Below are 20,663 nucleotides of genomic sequence, written 5' to 3'. Positions count from 1 at the left end.
TCACAATTCATATCAAAGATTTTAGATGCCGTTTCAGAATCAGTGAGGTGAAATGGGGTGTAACGTTGCACTTCTATCACTCTAACAGTTAATAAAAGTCCGAAACCCTTTAGCTGTTTTGCTGTCGTTTGGTTTCTTAAAGGAAATCCTTGTCTCTGGTTGCGTTCATGTCATACATAAAATACAACATACACCCCTCCCAGAACCGTCACTGTAATGTATGGGAGCTTTTGCGTGTAACAACACCACCAGTAAATTGCAATATTATTCACGTCGTCCTTGAAACCAGAAACGACAGTTTCCATTCCAAAATGTACCAAATATGTCGTTGGCATTCCTTTAGATGAACACATCAAAGTCAGAAATAATGTTGGAACCGTTTTATGAATGATATCATCTTTCTATTTCGAGTGACATGAGCGTACGTGAGACAGAACGTGCATGTACGTGTGTGTGTGTGTGTGTGTGTGTGTGTGTGTGTTTGTGTGTCAGCTTGTACTAGCCCGGACTAGTGCCGATTTATAGTGCTATCTCACTGAGGTGAATTTGAAGATTGTGACAAGTTCAACTTCCCGTTTTGATTCTATTGTCATCACTCCACAGGTTTCTGAGTGCGGTGACAAACGTTGCCTTACTTGCAGAAATATAACTAAAGGCTGTTCAGTCCAAATTACAAAGGACAATTAATTTACTGTAAAACAAAATATGATTTGTGATACTAGAAATGATATTTACTTGATTGTTTGTAGTGGATGCAGTGAAGAGTATATCGGGAAGACAGAACTTAAATTAAAAAGAAGAATGAATCTTCACCGTTCACAAATAAAGCAGCCACACAACCGCACGATTCCACTCAGTGAACATTTAGATACATGTGGAAGCGGCAGCTTTTTAGTTTTCCCGCTTTAACCCTCTGGATGCCGAGTTTTTTTCTGACGCACATTTTCCTAAGATCGGAAAAGTGAAGGTTATGCGAGAATTGCGCCCACGCGGCACTGGATCTACGTCTGGCTATAAAATTACGCAGAGGCATTAAATTTCCTATTTGATTGTGTAAATTTGACTGCAAATATTAAACCGGTTTTCAAAAAAAGACATTTCTAAATGTTGCCCGAGAATTTATTCTGCAAGGAAAAACAGTAAATTTCTCCGCTTTTTATTGTACACCGATAAAAGTACTGTGCGACGATTTTTTATATTTAGAAGCTTTACGGAAACTGTGAGCGAACAAAATACTGCCTAATATCTGAACGACATAGCTACGTATCAAATAGAGTTATATGCGTATGTATAACGACATACATTCAATTCCAAAAATAGCATGGCTAATTATATATATATCAATTAACAGTAGTTTTGAGAATGTAGTAGCAGCGCCTAAGTAAAGTGTAAGCGATTACAATTGGGTAGATCTAGCGCTTACTCATGCTTGTGAATAAAGTGCGAAATGTTCAAAACATAATACGCAACATAATCGTGATCGTTTGTTCACAAAAGGCTTTTCATTTCATTACACAATGACAAGCAAAAGGAACATCTGTTCCATTCATTCACTTGGTGTTGCGACATACAAGATGATGCTCAGTTCATCTACGTACAAGGTCAAGGTCATCGGGTACCTACTTCTATTGTTCACTATTGTTCTTGGGTATTGTTCTCTTTGTCTTCACGACGCGGCAACTTTCTACCTACTGATGATATCATTTTGAACATTGAAAAATATCCAAAGTGAAATTAATTGTGTGAAAATATACTGAGTCAAATTAAAAACTTCACATTTTTAAAAGTAATCCCATATATGATATACAACGGACAAATGTATCAGAGAAGATAATTTTTGGTAAAGAGAAGGTAATCATTAATGTCCAAAGAAAATTTTTAATTAACGGTGGTAACCATAATTTGTTCAAAGCACCTATGGTATTCGGTAATAACATCAACAGTTTAAATCATAAGTCCCAAGCACGAGAATCTGATGGCACACAAGTTCAGTAGCGTGTATGGCCACCATGTGCGTTGACAACTGCCACACAACGCCTCTGCATGGACCTTGTGATCCTTGTGAACACATGACTGGGAAGACGCCATTGTTGCTGCAAAATGGTGCCAAGATCTTGCAAATTCTGTGGTTGGTTCTGGAGAGTGCACAGACTTCTGCCAAGAGCATCCCTGCCTGACCTGTTCGATGGGATTGAGGTCGAGAGACCTTGACGGCCAGTCCATGACGTTGACTCCCGCATTCTGGAAATTCCTTGTCAAAATTGCTGTGTGGGGTCTGGCATTGTCGTGTTGGAAGATCAAACCGGGTCCATGTGCTGCCATAAAAGGCAGAAGTTCTGGTGCCAGCACCTGGTCGCGATAAGCAGCAGCGTTGAGGTTGCCACGGATGACAAGAAGCCTGGAATGTGCATTGCCACAGAAAGCACCCCACACCATGACACTTCCGCCTCAAAACTTCCTGTACACAACACTGGGCGTAACGTTCACACCCTCACCCTCGCCCTACCATCAGCAAATCGAAGATTAAATCGGGATTCATCACTGAAGACGACTTGATTCCTATTTCTTTAAGTCCATCGTAAGTGTCGCTGTGCCCACAATTGACGTTGACGTCTGTGTAATTGAGTCAGAATCGGCCCGCAGTATGGTCGTCGTGCTTGAAGGTGAGCAGTTCTCAGACGGTTTCGAACAGTTTGCGCACTCAGTCTACCCCTAAACAGTTTTTTCTGGTTGATGAAGCCGCCAAAAATAGGTTACGGAGGTGACGTAAGACAATCTGACGATCCTCTGCATGTGACGTCACACGTGGTCGACCTGGCCGAGGGCGATCAACGGTGGTACCCGTTTGCTGTAGACGCGTCTGTAAATCATAAACAGTCCGTCGACTACAACCCATCGTCCTTGCGACTTCAGCTACGGACGTACCCGTCTGCAACATGCCGATGGCACGTTCACGTTGCACATTTGAAAGGCGTGGCATGACAAATGGCCGTGAGGACTTTTGTTTTCTTGTGTTTTTCTTTTTTTGTTAATGACTGCTAACAAGTATGGCTGAAAACACGTGCGGTATTATGGCCACGTGACCAGTTGCACGTGAAAAACCACTTTTGCCATTATAGTGCTGTGCACATGATTTTGATCGATTCACCTGCACAAAAACGGGTGTTATCTGAAGACAATACGTGGCCATAACTGTTTAAATACACAATTTGGTTCAGTTTATGAATAAAAGATATGCAAAATCTACATCATAACTGAAACTGTAAACAGCATGAGATAACGATCGTTCGCACTCTCATTCAAGGACCTTCACCTCAAAGAAATTACCAAATATGTACAACAATGTTGACGTATGGCATCGCTACCTGTGACCGACTTTTACAAATGGCTTCTTCACTGTCAGCAGTACGCGGGATTTTACGAGGGGACTTCCGTTGATTCAGGGATCGTATATACATAAATGTGACATGTAAGTAATCAGAAACATTCTGACACTCTATGTACTGTTATTTGTTGTTATTATGTTCATTCAAACAAACGGAAATAGTCGGAAATTCCGATAAATACCGTTGTCGTTTGCGTCAGTCATGGCGTCACACAGGGCAGTAGCTTTGACAATTTCTGTCGAAAATATCAAATCATTGCAATGTATCTTTTTCAAATTCCCTAATTCTTCCTACGATTCTCTTCCCATGCACATTCTGAAAATGTTGAGCCAATATTTTGAACAAATAGACGAATGGATAGCTGAAAATAGGAGAAAATGCTACACTGTGTAAAATCTGTATTTTGCTTTGTTTACATTTCAAACAAAGTGCAGTCTTTCGAGCACAGCGTTCGTTTTCACACCTGACTATCCAGCCACTTTGTATTGGTGACAAAGACCATTGGCCATTTGATTCTAAAATGTATGAGGAATTCAAGGATGTATGTATCGCAGCTAAGTTTGAAATATACGTGATGTTACAGGCGTCTCATAACCGGTGTACCTGAAACGTGATTTTGTAAACACTATCCAATTCGGCGTTCGATGTGTGCGTATTTTCCCAAACATTCTAAACGATTCTAGGGTTATCGAAGGCATTTTGGAATGATCATTGGTGATTTGATAAAAGATAGATACCCGTGATCACTAATGTGCTATTTTTGAAATTCATTTCTCCGAGTAAATATCCGAAATTTAGATTTCAAAACATGCTGTAAACAACGCCGTGAGTGGTGATTTAGTAATGTGTAAAAAATGGCGACATTTACGATGTACCTAATTTTCAGAGGTCATTTTTAGTACTTTTGCTTGGTCTGTGCACAGAACAGGGAATTTCCCACCTTATTCAAAACTGTGAAGTGTAGTTGAGTGGGTGATTATTTTGAATTTTATTCGACTTCAAAGTGAGGGTTGTAGAGGAGGGACATATATGTCTCTGTGGCATTCAGGGAGATATAAGCTAAATTTTGATCATGAACCTACATTGTTTGAAAAAGAGCAACATTTCATTCATAAATGCTCGCCTAAGTTAAATGTAAAGGCTTTAGTTATGTGTCCATTGTCCTAAATGTTATGACGTCACGTAACTATATGTTACTACTTCATGTCCGTTATTATTACTTGCCCGTGAAGAGATCACCCGTTTAATAAACATACAGCTTTATTACACATTGTGTAATACCAAAACGCGTGCTTATGTACTCTTGGAACACGTTTCACGAACAATTATTGAAAGCTCTCAACATCCCTTGGCGTATTCAACGACATTGCGTGTAGAGACGATAGATCACTAAATATAGAATACTAAACGAGCTCCCGTGTAATACCAATTTTATGAAACTCGTGAATAGTTCTGGTATCTGACGAGCCAAAGCGGGTCTTCTGGCGACAATCCCTGCACATCTTAGGAGGCGACGTACGGTTTATAAAGATATTCTTCGAAGGCCAGGGATGCTTCTTGCAGTCACTGTTGCTGGCTGGAATCGATTTCGTAGGTGTGTTGTTCGAATCCAGTTGTCTTGTCGATTATTGGTTACGCGTGGCCTGCCACTCCGAGGATGGTCTCTGACTGCATTCGTCTGTTGCCAACGTTGACATAGACACCAAATGGTGTTTCTTGGGACGTTAAATTGTCTAGCAACATCACGTTGACCTCGATCCTGCTTCAAGCATACCAATGGCTCGCAGACGCTCATTTTCGGACAGGCTTGGCATTTCGTAATGTTGAATAATTGCGTAATTTTGTTGTTTTTCTGAGTGGTAGCTGTCAGCACGATGCTAAACAATGCATATGTAATCTTACTAACGCACATGTTTTTATACCCATTCTTGGGTATATAAATGCATAGGGCTTGCATAAAAGTCAACTTTTGCATGGAATGCATGCTTTTCTGTAGCAGTTGCGCTCTTGTGACTTGATTCCATACATGTACTACAATAATGAAAACCAAACTTTACTTGTTTGAAAAATACACTTAAATATTGATGTCACAGGAACTTTTGTTGTTGAGTATATTATATAGATGTCAACTTCTTTATTAGGAGCAACACAACGTTTCGGAGTATATGCTTTCTCCTTCATCAGGTGAATGAATGCCATGAGGCAGAGAGCATAAATGTACATGTAAGGACGACAAAATCGATAAGATAACAAAAGCTGGAAAATAACAAAGGGTAGAAACTAACACGGGAAGACAACAGATGATTGTCGCTGGGTTGTATTATCTGGGATTAAAGGTGGCAAGACGATTTAAAAGATATCCCGTCATTTGAAACTTTCTTCTCCTATCTAAACAAATTTATTATCTTTTTCTAAAACAGGAACAGTAACCATAATCTACCTGTCGAAGTTGGGCGTTGGCTTGGTATAGATAGAGAATTTAGGACATGTAAACTGTGTATGTCGCCAGCAAAAGCCGATGTATGTATTGCTACACCTGGAATGTTTATCAATCTCGTCAATTTTGTCTGCTTTGATATATACAACTGTTTTTGGTTAAACTATTGTAGATTTATTGAAGATAAAACATGTGTTACATTGTCGATTTTGATAAGTATCGACTGCTACGCGGATTCATACAGTTTGCACATCGGTTTTTCGATTCATACCTCAATGAACCGAAAACAAAACATTCGACATTGAATCAGACTGAATCGTTATTCATTTTGAACAATATACTCTGTATTCTACTCCAATAATAAGCAACCCACCGTTTGATACTTATAGCGAGACAACTCGGATATTTAATTATATTGTCTACTCACGACGCTGAGCCGGTGCACGATATAACACGTTGTAGCTTTAAGTGTTTAAGAGGTCGCCTTCTGCCTTAGCAATTTCGGCTTACCTGTGCCTCTTTGGGACTCCTGTGGGTGAGTAGGGTAGCATCTTTCCCCCTGCGTTTGAATAGAACTCCCACGGTTTTTCACTTGAAGGCTTGAACCCCAATTGTTGCACCATTGATCTACTCCGCCCAGGGCTGACTGGAGTTTTTTTTCGTATTTGTGAAATATCTCTGTGCTTTACCCATATTGCCCCGTCATCAGCGAATTTAGAAGTTTGAATAGGAGAGCTGACATGGTCAAAAAGATCATTGATCATGATGTTAAACAGGGTTAGGCTTAAAAATGCTGCCTTGTGGTGTGTCATGTGAGATAGGATCTGATTGTTCCCTAATCCGTATTCTACTTCAATAACAAGCAACCCACCTTTTATTGATACTTATAGCAGACACCTCGGATAACTAATTATATTGTCTAATCACGACGCTAAGCAGGTGCACGAAATAACGGTAAGAGTCATGGGTTATACACCATCAGATATGTGGAAACACAACAAAGTTGGCGGGGGATATAGAAACGGGTTCCGTCCGTCCGTACATAACTCATAAACCGTTCAATATTTTTTCATCAAACTTTGCAGGTCTGCCAGGTACATGCTGAACTGGTGCCTTTTGCTATTTAGAAATTTTAGAAATTTTTATTTTTGACGATTCCATGGCAGCAAGATGGACTTAGGTTCCAAACTCTTCTTTTTTTTAACAATTTCATGACAAGTTCCACCTCGGTTAAAAAAGGTTTGGGTTTGTTTAGATTTAATTATGTCATAAATTCTGCAACAGGGGCGGGGGATATAGCCAGGTTAGTGGCAAACTCTTGTTGCACTTATATAGCGACGTGCATGTACGTGTGTGTGTGTGGCTGCTTGTACTAGTCCGGACTGATGCCGATTTATAGTGCTAGCTCTATCATGGAACTGTTCTGGGTGAACAATACCTTCCAAATGGCGCGCTGGATTTCTTGGGGGAATTAGTCAGCAAAGAGCCGGAGTCACAGGAGACTAATCACAATTTTATTTACAAGAACAATTAACAATGAGCAATTTACAATATCTTAGAGAATAGCTGAGGGTGCCACAGAGAGTCAGTACAACCCCCTGGGCTGTGGGAGAGAGGTTTGCTTGGTAAGAGTGTCAAACCCTATCTCTGCCCTAACAAGAGGTTACTGTATGTATTTAACAAAAATTAGAACAATAAAATGGAATATGATTGGTTGACACACGATGGGTTGTGCCCTATGCTAAATGAATGGCTAGACAGAGGGCAATACTTAATCCTGTTGGACTGGCACTAATCTTGTTGACATATTTACTGGATGCTTTGAAAGAGATCATGGTGACACTATAGATGAGCTTGTGTTGGGGCTAATCCTTAATGCACTATAGACGAGCTTGTGTTGGGGCTAATCCTTAATGCACTATAGACGAGCTTGTATGGAGGCTAATCCTTAATGAGTCTAAATTGAAGTAATTGCTGAATGATATTCTAATATAGGTGATGACAGATTTACTTAAATAAAATAGTTCAAGGTAATCTATAAGACTATGTAGACACATCTTTTGTCTGGGAGATGGGATCTTGATACCTTAGGCTAGCATTTATCTAAAAGCTTCAAATCAATGAAACTATGTAGACGTAGCTCTTGTTTTATGGAATAGGATATCTAGGAGATGCGCTCCCATTACCTTAGGCTAGCATTTGTCTAAAAAGTTATAACTGAAACTATTGATATTTTATATATGCATTTTACCCGATGATAAGTGTAAGGATCACAATATATGTCAATTCATCCTAGAACAAAAGAACAATTCTCATTTCCATTTCCATCTTCATTCTCATTCTCAACTCATCACCAATAAATAACCTCTTTTGAATTGGAAGATTGACTGCAAAGGAAAAGTAAACAATCATAAGTTTGCAGTTCAATATGTAAACAAAACAATAACAATGTATGACAATTACTAAAACAAAAAAAGTTGACAAAAGACATTAAATTGTGACAAAATAATTGCAAGAGCATTTGCACAGAAAGAATGTATACATTAGTGATTGAAAACTGAACACATTATCATTACTTCAGAAAAGTTACAAATACAACAATTTGGGAAATAAAATTGCTACAGAAATATATTGACAATGGAAAAGAAATACAAATGCATGACAACATACCATTTTGGTAGACCCATATTCTTCTCTACTTTTTGCTTTTTTGTCACTGACCACATGGGTCCTCATTCTCTCCTTCGAGAAACTAAAAAGCATGCATCGCATGCAGCCTAAACAGAGTAACCTTCCTTGGCTAAACTCCTGAAGCATGCATAAAATAATAATCTTGTACATGCTAAATTTGGAATGAAATTTAAACTTTAATAATTTGGAAAAATAAATAGGAATTCTATTAGTAATGTTATTTTGACCGTAACACCCCAGCCCCTATTTGTACCAATATAAATGGGACAATTACGAATAAAGAAAAATACTTATAAATATAATGCGCAATTAAAACAAATGCTTTTAAGATAACAGTGATATACCCAATGAAAAATACCTCTTTTCACTTAGCAAATCGTGTCACAAAAATGTATCAATTCCAATTCTTTTGATCATAAATGATCGAAACAAATTGTTTAACACAGTATTACAAATTCATTCATTCTTACTCAAATATTAACAGCATTTCAATAAAACACAATGGAATAGACGAAATAGTGAGTGAGTGAGGATGGTTCCACGCCACCCCTAGCAATATACCAGCAATATCACGGCGGGGGACACCAGAAATGGGCCTCACACAATGTACCCATGTCGGGATTCGAACCCGGGTCCCCAGCGTGACAAGCGAACGCCTGGCTCACCAGGCCACCCGACGGCCCCAAATAGATGAAATAATAAAACTTCAAATCATTTCATCACTGAGTTCATATGCACTTAATGCATCACTGAATTTCACTGTTCATTCATCCGTTTCAAGAACAAAGCACAGTTTTGTTACAGGTCTCTGTAACACGGATGTTTGCGTTTTCACAGTCACAGTCCTGACAAGCCCTTTCTTGTTTGCAAACACTTTCAGGACTCTACCGAGAGCCCATGAATTTCTGGGTGTGTTCTCAACAAGGAGAACAATGTCGCCTACTTTCACATTTTGCCGTGTCTTTGTCCATTTCTGTCTGATCTGTAATTGGGGTAAGTATTCTTTTACCCACCGTCTCCAGAACACATTGGCTAAATACTGAATTTGACGCCATCGTCTCCTTACGTAATTGTCCGAGACGTCAAAAATGCCTGGCGGCATATGTTCACCTGCACGAAGAGTGAGGACGTGATTAGGGGTTAGAACACACAGATCATTTGGATCACTACTCACAGATGTTAGTGGTCTGTTTTTGATAATTACCTCCACCTCACAAAATAATGTCTGTAACCCCTCATCATCCAAATGAATCACTTGTTGATGCAGCAGGGAATTTAACACTTTTCGAACTGTCCGAATCATTCTTTCCCATACTCCACCATGGTGTGAAGCTGCAGGAGTGTTGAATTCCCATGAAATTCCTTTCTGTTGAAGTGATGTATGAATCTTACTCTTATTTAATTTGTTTATCTCATCGCAGAGTTCTCGCTCACTTCCGACCAGGTTGGTTCCATTATCAGAGCGAATGGATTTCACTGTCCCTCTCTTAGCAATGAATCTTCTCACTGCATTGATGCATGAATCTGTATCTAGAGAGAACGCCATCTCTAAATGCACTGCTCTGACTGTAAGGCAGGTAAATAGCACACCATAACTTTTCACTTCTTTTCTTGCTCTCTTCACCATTATTGGACCAAAGAAGTCCATACCCACGTGTGAAAATGGTGGTTCATCTACAGAGAGACGATCTGACGGAAGACTCGACATTTGCTGCTCCATGACACAAGCTCTGTACTTCCGACACAGGACACACTTGGACACTAGGCTCTTGATAATAGAGCCAGCCCCCATTATCCAATAATTATGTCTCAATTGGGCAAGCATTGATTGATATCCAAGATGTCCAACTTTCTCATGGCTGTCTCTCAATATCAAAGATGTGGTATGATAACTGGATGTTTGGCATTGAATGGAATGTTAGGTTTATCTAGGCGTCCTCCGATTCTCATGATTCCATTAATCACGACAGGATTCAGTTTGACTAGAGAAGATGTGGGTCTCAAACAACACTTACTTGTTGTCAACATTTTTATCTCTTCATGGAAACACCGTTGTTGCACATGACGTATCAATGTCATTTCCGCCTTTTCAACCATTTCGATTGACAATTGCTTGAATTTCATGATCTTTTTCTTCAGGTTTTGGATGAAGAGAAGAACCCATCCAACAGCTCTCTTAAGTCTGGTCCAATCTGAGTAGTGAGTGATTAACTTGTCAAGTGGAGAATAGTGAGCTGCATTAAGTGTAGTAGTAGCTCCAGTCCTTTTCACCTCTGGATCATCTGCTGGAAGAATCAACTCTTTCTCATTGCTGTTGACTTGCCATTCTGATCCTGGTTTCCTTAGGAAATCTTGACTCTTGAACCATATATCAGCCTGGAGAAACTTGTTTACTTTCATACCTCTAGACGCTGCATCGGCTGGATTAGATTTGGTATGGATGTAGTTCCATTGGTTCTTGTCTGAAGCTTCTCTGATTATCTGAACTCTGTTTGCAACGAATGTGTGGAATCTGTTGGTGTCAATCGCAACGTATCTGAGTACTGACCAGCTGCCTGTCCAGTAGAAAGTTTCTGTTACTATATAATCCAGTTCATCTCTGATCATTTTGCCGAGTTTCATTGCAGTAGTTGCTGCTGTCAGCTCCATCCTCGGTATAGTCACTCGTTTCAGAGGTGCTACTCTTGATTTCCCCATGACGAAGGAGACATGAATTTCATTTCTTGAGTTGATTAATCGTAGATAGGCGACTACTCCATAACCATGATCACTGGCGTCCAAGAACATATGAAGTTGACAGGTGACGACTGATCCAAACTCTTCTGTCTTGAAACATCTGGGTAGTTTTATGTTGTTGAGGTGTGATAAACCATTTAACCACTCTCGCCATATCTTCATGTCATATCCAGATATTTCCTTGTCCCATTCTACATTGTCTCTACACAGTTTCTGCAGCAGGATCTTGGCAACTAGGACATCTGGTGACACATATCCTAATGGGTCATATACTGAGCTGACCATGGAGAGTATTCCTCTTCTAGTAGGTGGTTTGTCTTTCACTTTAGTGTTGTAGTGAAAACAGTCTTTCTCTAATGACCATGTCACACCAAGAGCTCTTTCAACAGGGAGTTGATCAGATTTCAGGTCGACAGATTTCAGGTCGACAGATTTCAGACTCTTTGCTCTCTCATTAGGTTGTAGGCTCTCAACTACAGTGTGTCAACATTCCTCAGATACGCAACTACCGATATCACCAGTTGTGTAAACTAACTTTGCAGGTGACGTAGCGAGTCTGTCTGTGTGTCTCTCTCGCTGATGAGACAAGCGCACATGGCTGTGTATTGTCAGGTTGAATGGTGTGGATTAAATGTTATAGAAGCCAGAAGGAGTTTAGAGTTTTCAGAGTATTCCTCTTCTAGTAGGTGGTTTGTCTTTCACTTTAGTGTTGTAGTGAAAACAGTCTTTCTCTACTGACCATGTCACACCAAGAGCTCTTTCAACAGGGAGTTGATCAGATTTCAGGTCGATAGATTTCAGACTCTTTGCTCTCTCATTACTTTGTATGCTCTCAACTACAGTGTGTCTGTTACTCATCCATTTGGTAACACGGAAACCTCCCCTTGCACACAGTTCACTCACATCAGTTACAATAGATTTAGCTATGTCTTCATTCTCAACTGATTTCAGCAGGTCATCTACGTAGAAGGATCTGAGGATGACATCGGTTATGAGAGGATTGAACATTTCTCTGTTATCTTCTGCAGTTTGGCGTATAGCAGCTGTCGAACAACTGGGTGATGATACTGCTCCGAACAAGTGCACACACATGCGATATACTGCAGGTTCTGATTGAAGATCTCCATCTGGCCACCAGTAGAACCTGAGGAAGTCTCTGTCATCTCGTGGGACTCGTACCTGATAGAACATAGATTCTATATCAGCCATTAGGGCTACAGGCTCTTGTCTGAATCGCAGTAATACACCGATGAAGCTGTTGGTTAATTCAGGGCCTTGAAGCAGTAGATTGTTGAGTGCTGTTCCTTGACGTGTAGCTGCACAATCAAACACCACTCGGATCTTGTCTGGTTTGAGAGGGTGATACACACCATGATGAGGAACCATACCTTTCCATCGTCCCGTTTCAGTTCATCATCAGGCACATTTTCAGCATAGTTCTTTTCCAGGATGTTATTCATGAAGTCTTTGTAGTCACTGAGAAAGCCATCATTTCAGCCATCTTCTGTTTCAGATTCATCAGCCTCTGATAGGCTTGGTAGTGATTGTCTGGGAGGCAGACTGAGTCACTCTTGAATGGAAGGGGTATTGTGTAATGTCCATTATTTAGTGTTATACTCTCCTTGACCGTCTCCATAAATCTGATATCATTGTGTGATGGCTGGCGTTTGTCTTCGATGACACGTTCTGGGAAGTCATAGTTGATTGACTGTTGGACAAGCTGACCAAGTTTCTTCGACTCTTCTATTTCCTGAATAGCAGTTATATCAGCTCTGTTGACAGTGAAGCAGTTCTGTACATCTGTATGTCTCACCACATTCCACACTACCCATCCCAGTCTGGTGAACGTTGCATGTGGACTTCCTTGAGGTCCTGTCTTGACATGCAGAGGAGAATAGGCATCTGGAACATTGTTGCCTATTAGTATACCTATCTCAGAGTCAATCTGAGGAAGGGAAACACCTCAAGTGTGGCCATCCAGAGATATCAGTTTGGGTTGGAATATGCTGATGCGTCACTGGCATTCTATCTTTTGTGTAGAGCTTGGGCAACTGTACAAAGTTCTCTCCTGTCAGATCACTTACTTCCAGGTGGTTGATGCTGTAGGTTATCATAGAGTGTGGATGTCCCATGGTCTCAATTTGGGCAGAGGAAGACTTAACACTGCGAGATTTTACTTCACTTACCGCACTGTTATCATGAAACCATTTCTCAAGGTTTTGTTTAAATTGTCTTATTACAGGTGTTTCTTCTATGTCAACTTTCTGGTCATATAATATCTTTTCATTAACATCTAACAGATTTGTGTATTCTTCTTTCACACTGTAGTACTTATCTAGCAATGTCATGTACTGTTTATGCTCAAACTGCATCCTCCCAACATCATGCGTGTCCGACATCAAAGACTGAACACTGTCCTGCTTTGCTTTTAACTGTCTGAATGTTAATTTCAATAATCTCTGTTTCTGTTCTTTAGTGTAAAGCAACCCTCTATCTGTCATTTTCCTGTTTCTACTTGAAATACTACTGAATAGTGATGCATTATCTTCTTCCATAGTTTCTGATTTATTCAATTAACTTCTCACTTAGCTTTCTCTTTTCTGATTCCCATGGATAGGGTCAAAATGTCCATGAATGTAAGGATCACAATAAATGTCAATTCATCCTAGAACAAAAGAACAATTCTCATTTCCATTTCCATCTTCATTCTCATTCTCAACTCATCACCAATAAATAACCGCTTTTGAATTGGAAGATTGACTGCAAAGGGAAAGTAAACAATCATAAGTTTGCAGTTCAATATGTAAACAAAACAATAACAATGTATGACAATTACTAAAACAAAAAAAGTTGACAAAAGACATTAAATTGTGACAAAATAATTGCAAGAGCATTTGCACAGAAAGAATGTATACATTAGTGATTGAAAACTGAACACATTATCATTACTTCAGAAAAGTTACAAATACAACAATTTGGGAAATAAAATTGCTACAGAAATATATTGACAATGGAAAAGAAATACAAATGCATGACAACATACCATTTTGGTAGACCCATATTCTTCTCTAACCTTTACCTTTTGCTTTTTTGTCACTGACCACATGGGTCCTCATTCTCTCCTTCGAGAAACTAAAAAGCATGCATCGCATGCAGCCTAAACAGAGTAACCTTCCTTGGCTAAACTCCTGAAGCATGCATAAAATAATAATCTTGTACATGCTAAATTTGGAATGAAATTTAAACTTTAATAATGTGGAAAAATAAATAGGAATTATTTTAGTGATGTTATTTTGACCGTAACAATAAGTATTACTTGCTAAACTATTATATGAAATGATGTATACATATTACACCATGATAACTCATAAAAGCACATGATGTGGATCTAATTATTATAGGATAACTTAGTATAAATGTTACACCATGATAGCTCACTGAGATACCATGCCGCAGTTTAACATGAATATCCCACTCAGACACAGTATACTGACTCCGAGCCAACCAGTCCTTGTTTTAGCCCCTTAATGCCGAGCGCCAGACAGGGTAACAACAAGTACCATCTTTTAACGTCTTTTGGTATGACGCTCCTTTTCGGCAAGTAATCATAATGTCAGAGAGACGCTTGTATATTGGAGAAAGTGTTGTATGCATAAATAGGAGCTGTACATAAACAATATAGTACAGCGACGCACATGCGACGATACAAAACTAAATTGCATATCCAGATGAAAATACTTGACATTTTAATATTCAGTTTAAGTTCGGTTTTTAAGTACACATTAGCCACCTAGGGTCGAGACCCGTGAACATTCCGGGGTAGAATAGGTCTTCAGCAACCCACACTTGCCGTAAAAGGCGACTATGCTTGTCGTAAAAGGCGACTAACCGGATCGGGTGGTCAGGCTCGCTGACTTGGTTGATACATGTCATCGATCCCAATTGCGTGGATCGATGCTCATGATATCAATCACTGGATTGTCTGACTCGATCATTTTACAGACCGCTGTCATATAGCTGGAATATTGCTGAGTGCGGCGTTAAACAACAAACCAACCAACCACCTAGGGTCCACCAATAAGCGATAATGACGTTCATTTTCTCATGACTGCTCTCCTACTTACTTACTTACTCACTCACTCACTCACTCCCTCTCTGATTACTCTGTCGCTTTTTTTTGATGGATGGAGAATTTTTGGTTTGGTTAGTGGTTTGCTGATCACTTTTTTGATTTGGCTATTTGAGTTTAGATATAGGTTATGCCATTTTTTGCTTGTTTACACTTTTAATTTCTGATTTTGAGATGGGTAAGTTTAAGCTTATTTCTGGGATTTTGAGGGATAGTTTAGCTGCTTTATCGGCGTTTTCATTACCGTATATTCCTACGTGGGCGGGTATCCACAAGAGGTTATTTGTTTGCCTGCCTTAGTTAGGTCGTTGGAGCTTTTAAGTATTTGATTTATTCATTTAGGTCGGTTTTTGGTATTTTTGTTTTGGAGGGCTTGTAGTCCACTTAGGGAGTCGGTAAGTATAGTTGTTTTTTTTGGTTTTTGGATTCTTGATTATGGAGGGCTGAGGCCATGCCCATTAGTTCTGCCGTGAATATTGATTGGTTGTTTGGGAGTCGGAAGGATTGTGTGGTTTTAGTTGGTTGTGTGGTATGGACTCCGAAACCTGTGTGTTTGGAGGTCGGATCTGAGGATCCGTCCGTGTAAATGTGACACCAATTTGGCCAATTTTCGTGTATGTATGCTAGTGTAGTAGTTTAGCTATGTTTGGGTTTGTTTGTTTATTTATTTGGCTAGCTAGTGTTGTGTCTATTTTGGGTATTTTAAGTTTAGGGGTGAAGATATTTGATTGTTTGCAGTTTTGTTTAAGATTTTTAATTTGGTGTTCATTTAGGTAGTTTGTTATTCTTTGGGATGTTGGGGTAAGTAAGGGGTGTTTACGAGCTAGAGCTTGGTTTTTGGGGCTGATGTTTTGGTTTATTGAGTTTGGATGAGAGGGTTTGATTGGGACGCGGTCCAGAAATTTAAGCTTAGCTGTTCCCTGTGTAGACTTAGTGGCATTTCTCCTGTTAAGGCCTGAAGTGAGGTGTAGGAGGTGCCATGTTGGGTGCTTGTTTTTTAGATAGAGAGTTGTTTAGGGTGTTGTATATGGCGCAGCCGTAGTCTAGTTTTGATCTAATTAGTGATATGTAGAGAGAGAGGAGGGTATCTTTGGAGGCTCCCCAGTTAGAGCCAGTTAGGCATCTTAGGGTGTTTAGGTCTTTACTGCATTTAGTTGTTAGGTTTTGGATGTAAGCATCCCAGGTGAGATGTTCATCGAAAATAAGTCCTAAGAATTTGGTTTGTTTTTTAAATTTGATTGTTTGATTGTTTAGCTGGAGGATTGCGGAGGCGGGTTTCATGTTTTTATGTTTGAATACTATTCCTGTTGTTTTTTCTGAGTTTAGGGAGAGGCCCCATTTGTCAGCCCATTGTTGTATTTTATTAAGAGATTTTTGGAGTAAATTTTGGGCCATTTTCATGCTTTTAGTGCGGATCCAGATGGCTCCATCATCCGCGAATTTTGATGTGTTTACTTTAGGGGATAGGCCCTCGAAAAGATCGTTTATCATTATATTGAAGAGGGTGGGGCTGAGGATACTGCCCTGTGGAGTGCCATTTTCTAGGGGACATTGGTCTGATAGAGTTTGGTCTATACCCACGGTTATTGTACCTGGGTTTATGATGTTATTTTGGGTTAAGTAATGTTGTGATCTATTTTTAGCCATTGATTCCATTACTTTACATAAGCTTGAAGTTAGGGATATTGCTCTCCTACGGGCGATGCTTGAGATACCTCTGGTTGATGTTTACACACGATTCCGCAGACACTATTGATGAATAAAACTGAAAGGGTTAATTTTAGCAAGAACTACACGTACACTGGGATACTTGAAATAACTGACGTATTACACATTGACATGCTTCATGCAACCGATAATGTGGCATTTAAGGAAATAGGTATAACTCTATATAAGTTATAACTATAATAAATATAAATATATAAATATACTGAGTCAAATTAAAAACTTCTCATTTTTAAAAGTAATCCCATATATGATATACAACGGAGAAATGTATCAGATAAGGTAATTTTTAATCATTAATGTCCAAAGAACGATTTTAATTAACGGTGGTAACCATAATTTGTTCCAAGCACCTACGGTATTCGGTAATAACATCAACAGTTTAAATCATAAGTCCCAAGCATCAGAATCTGATGTCACACAAGTTCAGTAGCGTGTATGGCCACCATGTGCGTTGACAACTGCCACACAACGCCTCCGCATGGACCTTGTGATGCTTGTGAACACATGATTGGGAAGACGACGCCATTGTTGCTGCAAAATGGTGCCAAGATCTTGCAAATTCTGTGGTTGGTTCTGGAGAGTGTGCAGGCTTCTGCCAAGAGCATCCCAGACGTGTTCGATTGGATTGAGGTCGGGAGACCTTGACGGCCAGTCCATGACGTTGACTCCTGCATTCTGAAGGAAATTCCTTGTCAAAATTGTTGTGTGGGGTCTGGCATTGTCGTGTTGGAAGATCAAACCGGGTCCATGTGCTGCCATAAAAGGCAGAAGTTCTGGTGCCAGTACCTGGTCGCGGTAAGCAGCAGCGTTGAGGTTGCCACGGATGACAAGAAGCCTGGAACGTGCATTGCCACAGAAAGCACCCCACACCATGACACTTCCGCCTCAAAATCTGTCAACTTCCTGTACACAACACTGGGCGTAACGTTCATGACGGCGCCTCCAGACCCTCGCCCTACCATCAGCAAATCGAAGATTTAATCGGGATTCATCACTGAAGACGACTAGATTCCAATTCCTCTGAGTCCATCGTAAGTGTCGCTGTGCCCACGATTGACGTTGACGTTCGTGTAACTGGGTCAGAATCGGCCCGCAGTATGGCCGTTGTGCTTGAAGGTGAGCAGTTCTCACACAGTTTCGAACAGTTTGCGCACTCAGCCTACCCCTAAACAGTTCATTTCTGGCTGATGTAGCCGTCAAAAATCGGTTACGGAGGTGACGTAAGACAATCTGACGATCCTCTGCATGTGACGTCACACGTGGTCGACCTGGCCGAGGGCGATCAACGGTGGTACCCGTTTGCTGTAGACGCGTCTGTAATCATAAACAGTCCGTCGACTACAACCCATCGTCCTTGCGACTTCAGCTACGGACGTTCACGTCTGCAACATGCCGAAGGCACGTTCACGTTGCACATTTGAAAGGCGTGGCATGACAAATGGCCGTAACGACTTTTATTTTCTTGTGTCTTTCTTTTTTTTGTTAATGACTGCTAACAAGTATGGCTGAAAACACGTGCAGTATTATGGCCACGTGACCAGTTGCACGTGAAAAAACACTGTTGCCACTATAGTGCTGTGCACATGATTTTGATCGATTCACCTGCAGAAAAACGGGTTTTATCTGAAGACAATACGTGGCCATTACTGTTTAAATACACAATAAGGGCCCACAATAATAACTGGTCAAAATGTTAAAATTTTAGGATTGTGAAGTTTTTAATTTGGTTCAGTAAATGCAGCTAAACGGGATGTTAACTTTTGGCATAAACTTTGTAAACCCGGACCTGCACCGAAACTATCGCAAATTATCTATAAGTTTGCTCATTTACATTTTTTATCTAATAATGAACAAAATGCCTGGATAAGAAATGTGAGGCAAATACTTAATAAGTGTGGTCTGTGCTATGTATTTTATGACCTACAAAGCGTTTCCAGCCCGTGGCTAACTGCGCAGATAGAAAAAAAATTGTAAAAAATCGGTTTTATCAAAATTGGAAAATCTGACGTCGAGAGAAGGTGGGATGGGTGGAAAACTATCCTAGGTGGCTGGGAGTAGGTGTAATGGGCAGGGTACGTAGTGAAGCAGTTAGGCTGCTATATATGAGTTGTGAAAGTTGATTTGGTTAGTCGTGTGTTGTCAGGTGGCTTGTGAGCGTGAGGTGCTGGTGGCAGGTGGCTGGATAAGTGAACTACGAGAGAGTTGTATAGTTAAAATGGGCCTAGAGGCGCGGACGTCGATGTGAGATTTGGCTTGTGAATTTGGATCCCGATCCTAAAATTCTTTATGAGTGTAGTAAGTGGTATGGTGTTGAGATTTGGATGCGGGGGGGGGGGGGGGGGGTCTTCAAGCGGTTGGTAAGGTCAGCGAAGATGTTTTGGGGGTTGTCTGGGGAGAAAAGTTAGGAAATGTTGTATTGATAGGAAGAGAGGATAGACGTGAAAAGTTGAGAACGCTGTGTGCTATAGACAGGACGGATATTAAAAATGTGATCTAGGTCCTCGGGTGTGTGGCAGTGGGTACAGTTTCCATCTGTGTGTCTGTTTTGTTTGAAGAGATTGAGATTGAGATTTGTATTACCACTAATGATTCTTGTTATAATTTGGTCCATGTGTGTTTGTTTGCTGTAGTTGCGATATTTGTTATTGGGTTTGATGAAAAGGGTTTTAATCCAATGAGAGTTTGTGTGTTTCAGAGTTTGGTTGTGGTTCTGGTTTTTAATAGATTTTTTAAAGAGGTTTTTAGTTTCAGATTAGGATGTGTGGAAGTATATTTCCAGTGAATGATAAGTCTGAAAACTCAGCATTGCAATATTTTGTTCCTTGCTAAGAGTCAGCGAATGTGTCATAGTCGAATGATTGGTTTGGTTTGTTTGTTGTTTAACGCTGCACTCAGCAATATTCCAGCTATAAGAGGGCGGTCTGTAAAATAATCGACTCTGGAACATACAATCCAGTGGTTGATATCATGAGCATCGACCCATCCAATTGGAATCGATGGCATGCATCAACCAAGTCAGCGAGCCTGACCACCCAATCCCGTTAGTCGCCTTTTACGACAAGCATAGTCACCTTTTACGGCAAGCATGGGTTGCTGAAGACCTATTCTACCCTGGAATCTTCACGGGTCTTTGCGGCACTAGCTATGGGACACTGTATGTCATTCAACAACCTGTCACCCCTTTCTATGGGGATCAATGCAAGGTAGTGTTATTATATGCGTTGTCTACCCCGAAATTTTCAGGGGTCTAGTCGAATGAATGTGAACTACGTGATGAATGTATTTAAAACTTACAAATAATTTCTTAATCAATTCTTAGCAATAACGATTATTTAACATAAAGATTTATTTCTTGTTAACTGAAACCATAATATCACAATTAAATATATGAAACAAGTCTGTTCTCTACCAGATAAACCGGTTTTCTGTTTCGTCCTGTAGCAAATTAATTATTTTGTATCTGTAATTCGTCGATGCCTATCCCTCTCCGTCTTGTCTGGTAAACCCTACGCCTCTTGTAGTGAATCTCATATACTGTAGAGGCGGTCGGGTAGCC

The sequence above is a fragment of the Haliotis cracherodii genome, unplaced genomic scaffold, assembly GCF_022045235.1.
Source record: "Haliotis cracherodii isolate W230 unplaced genomic scaffold, xgHalCrac1.p SCAF_7, whole genome shotgun sequence".
NCBI lineage: Eukaryota > Metazoa > Mollusca > Gastropoda > Lepetellida > Haliotidae > Haliotis > Haliotis cracherodii.
Note: the sequence above shows the minus strand (reverse complement) of the source record.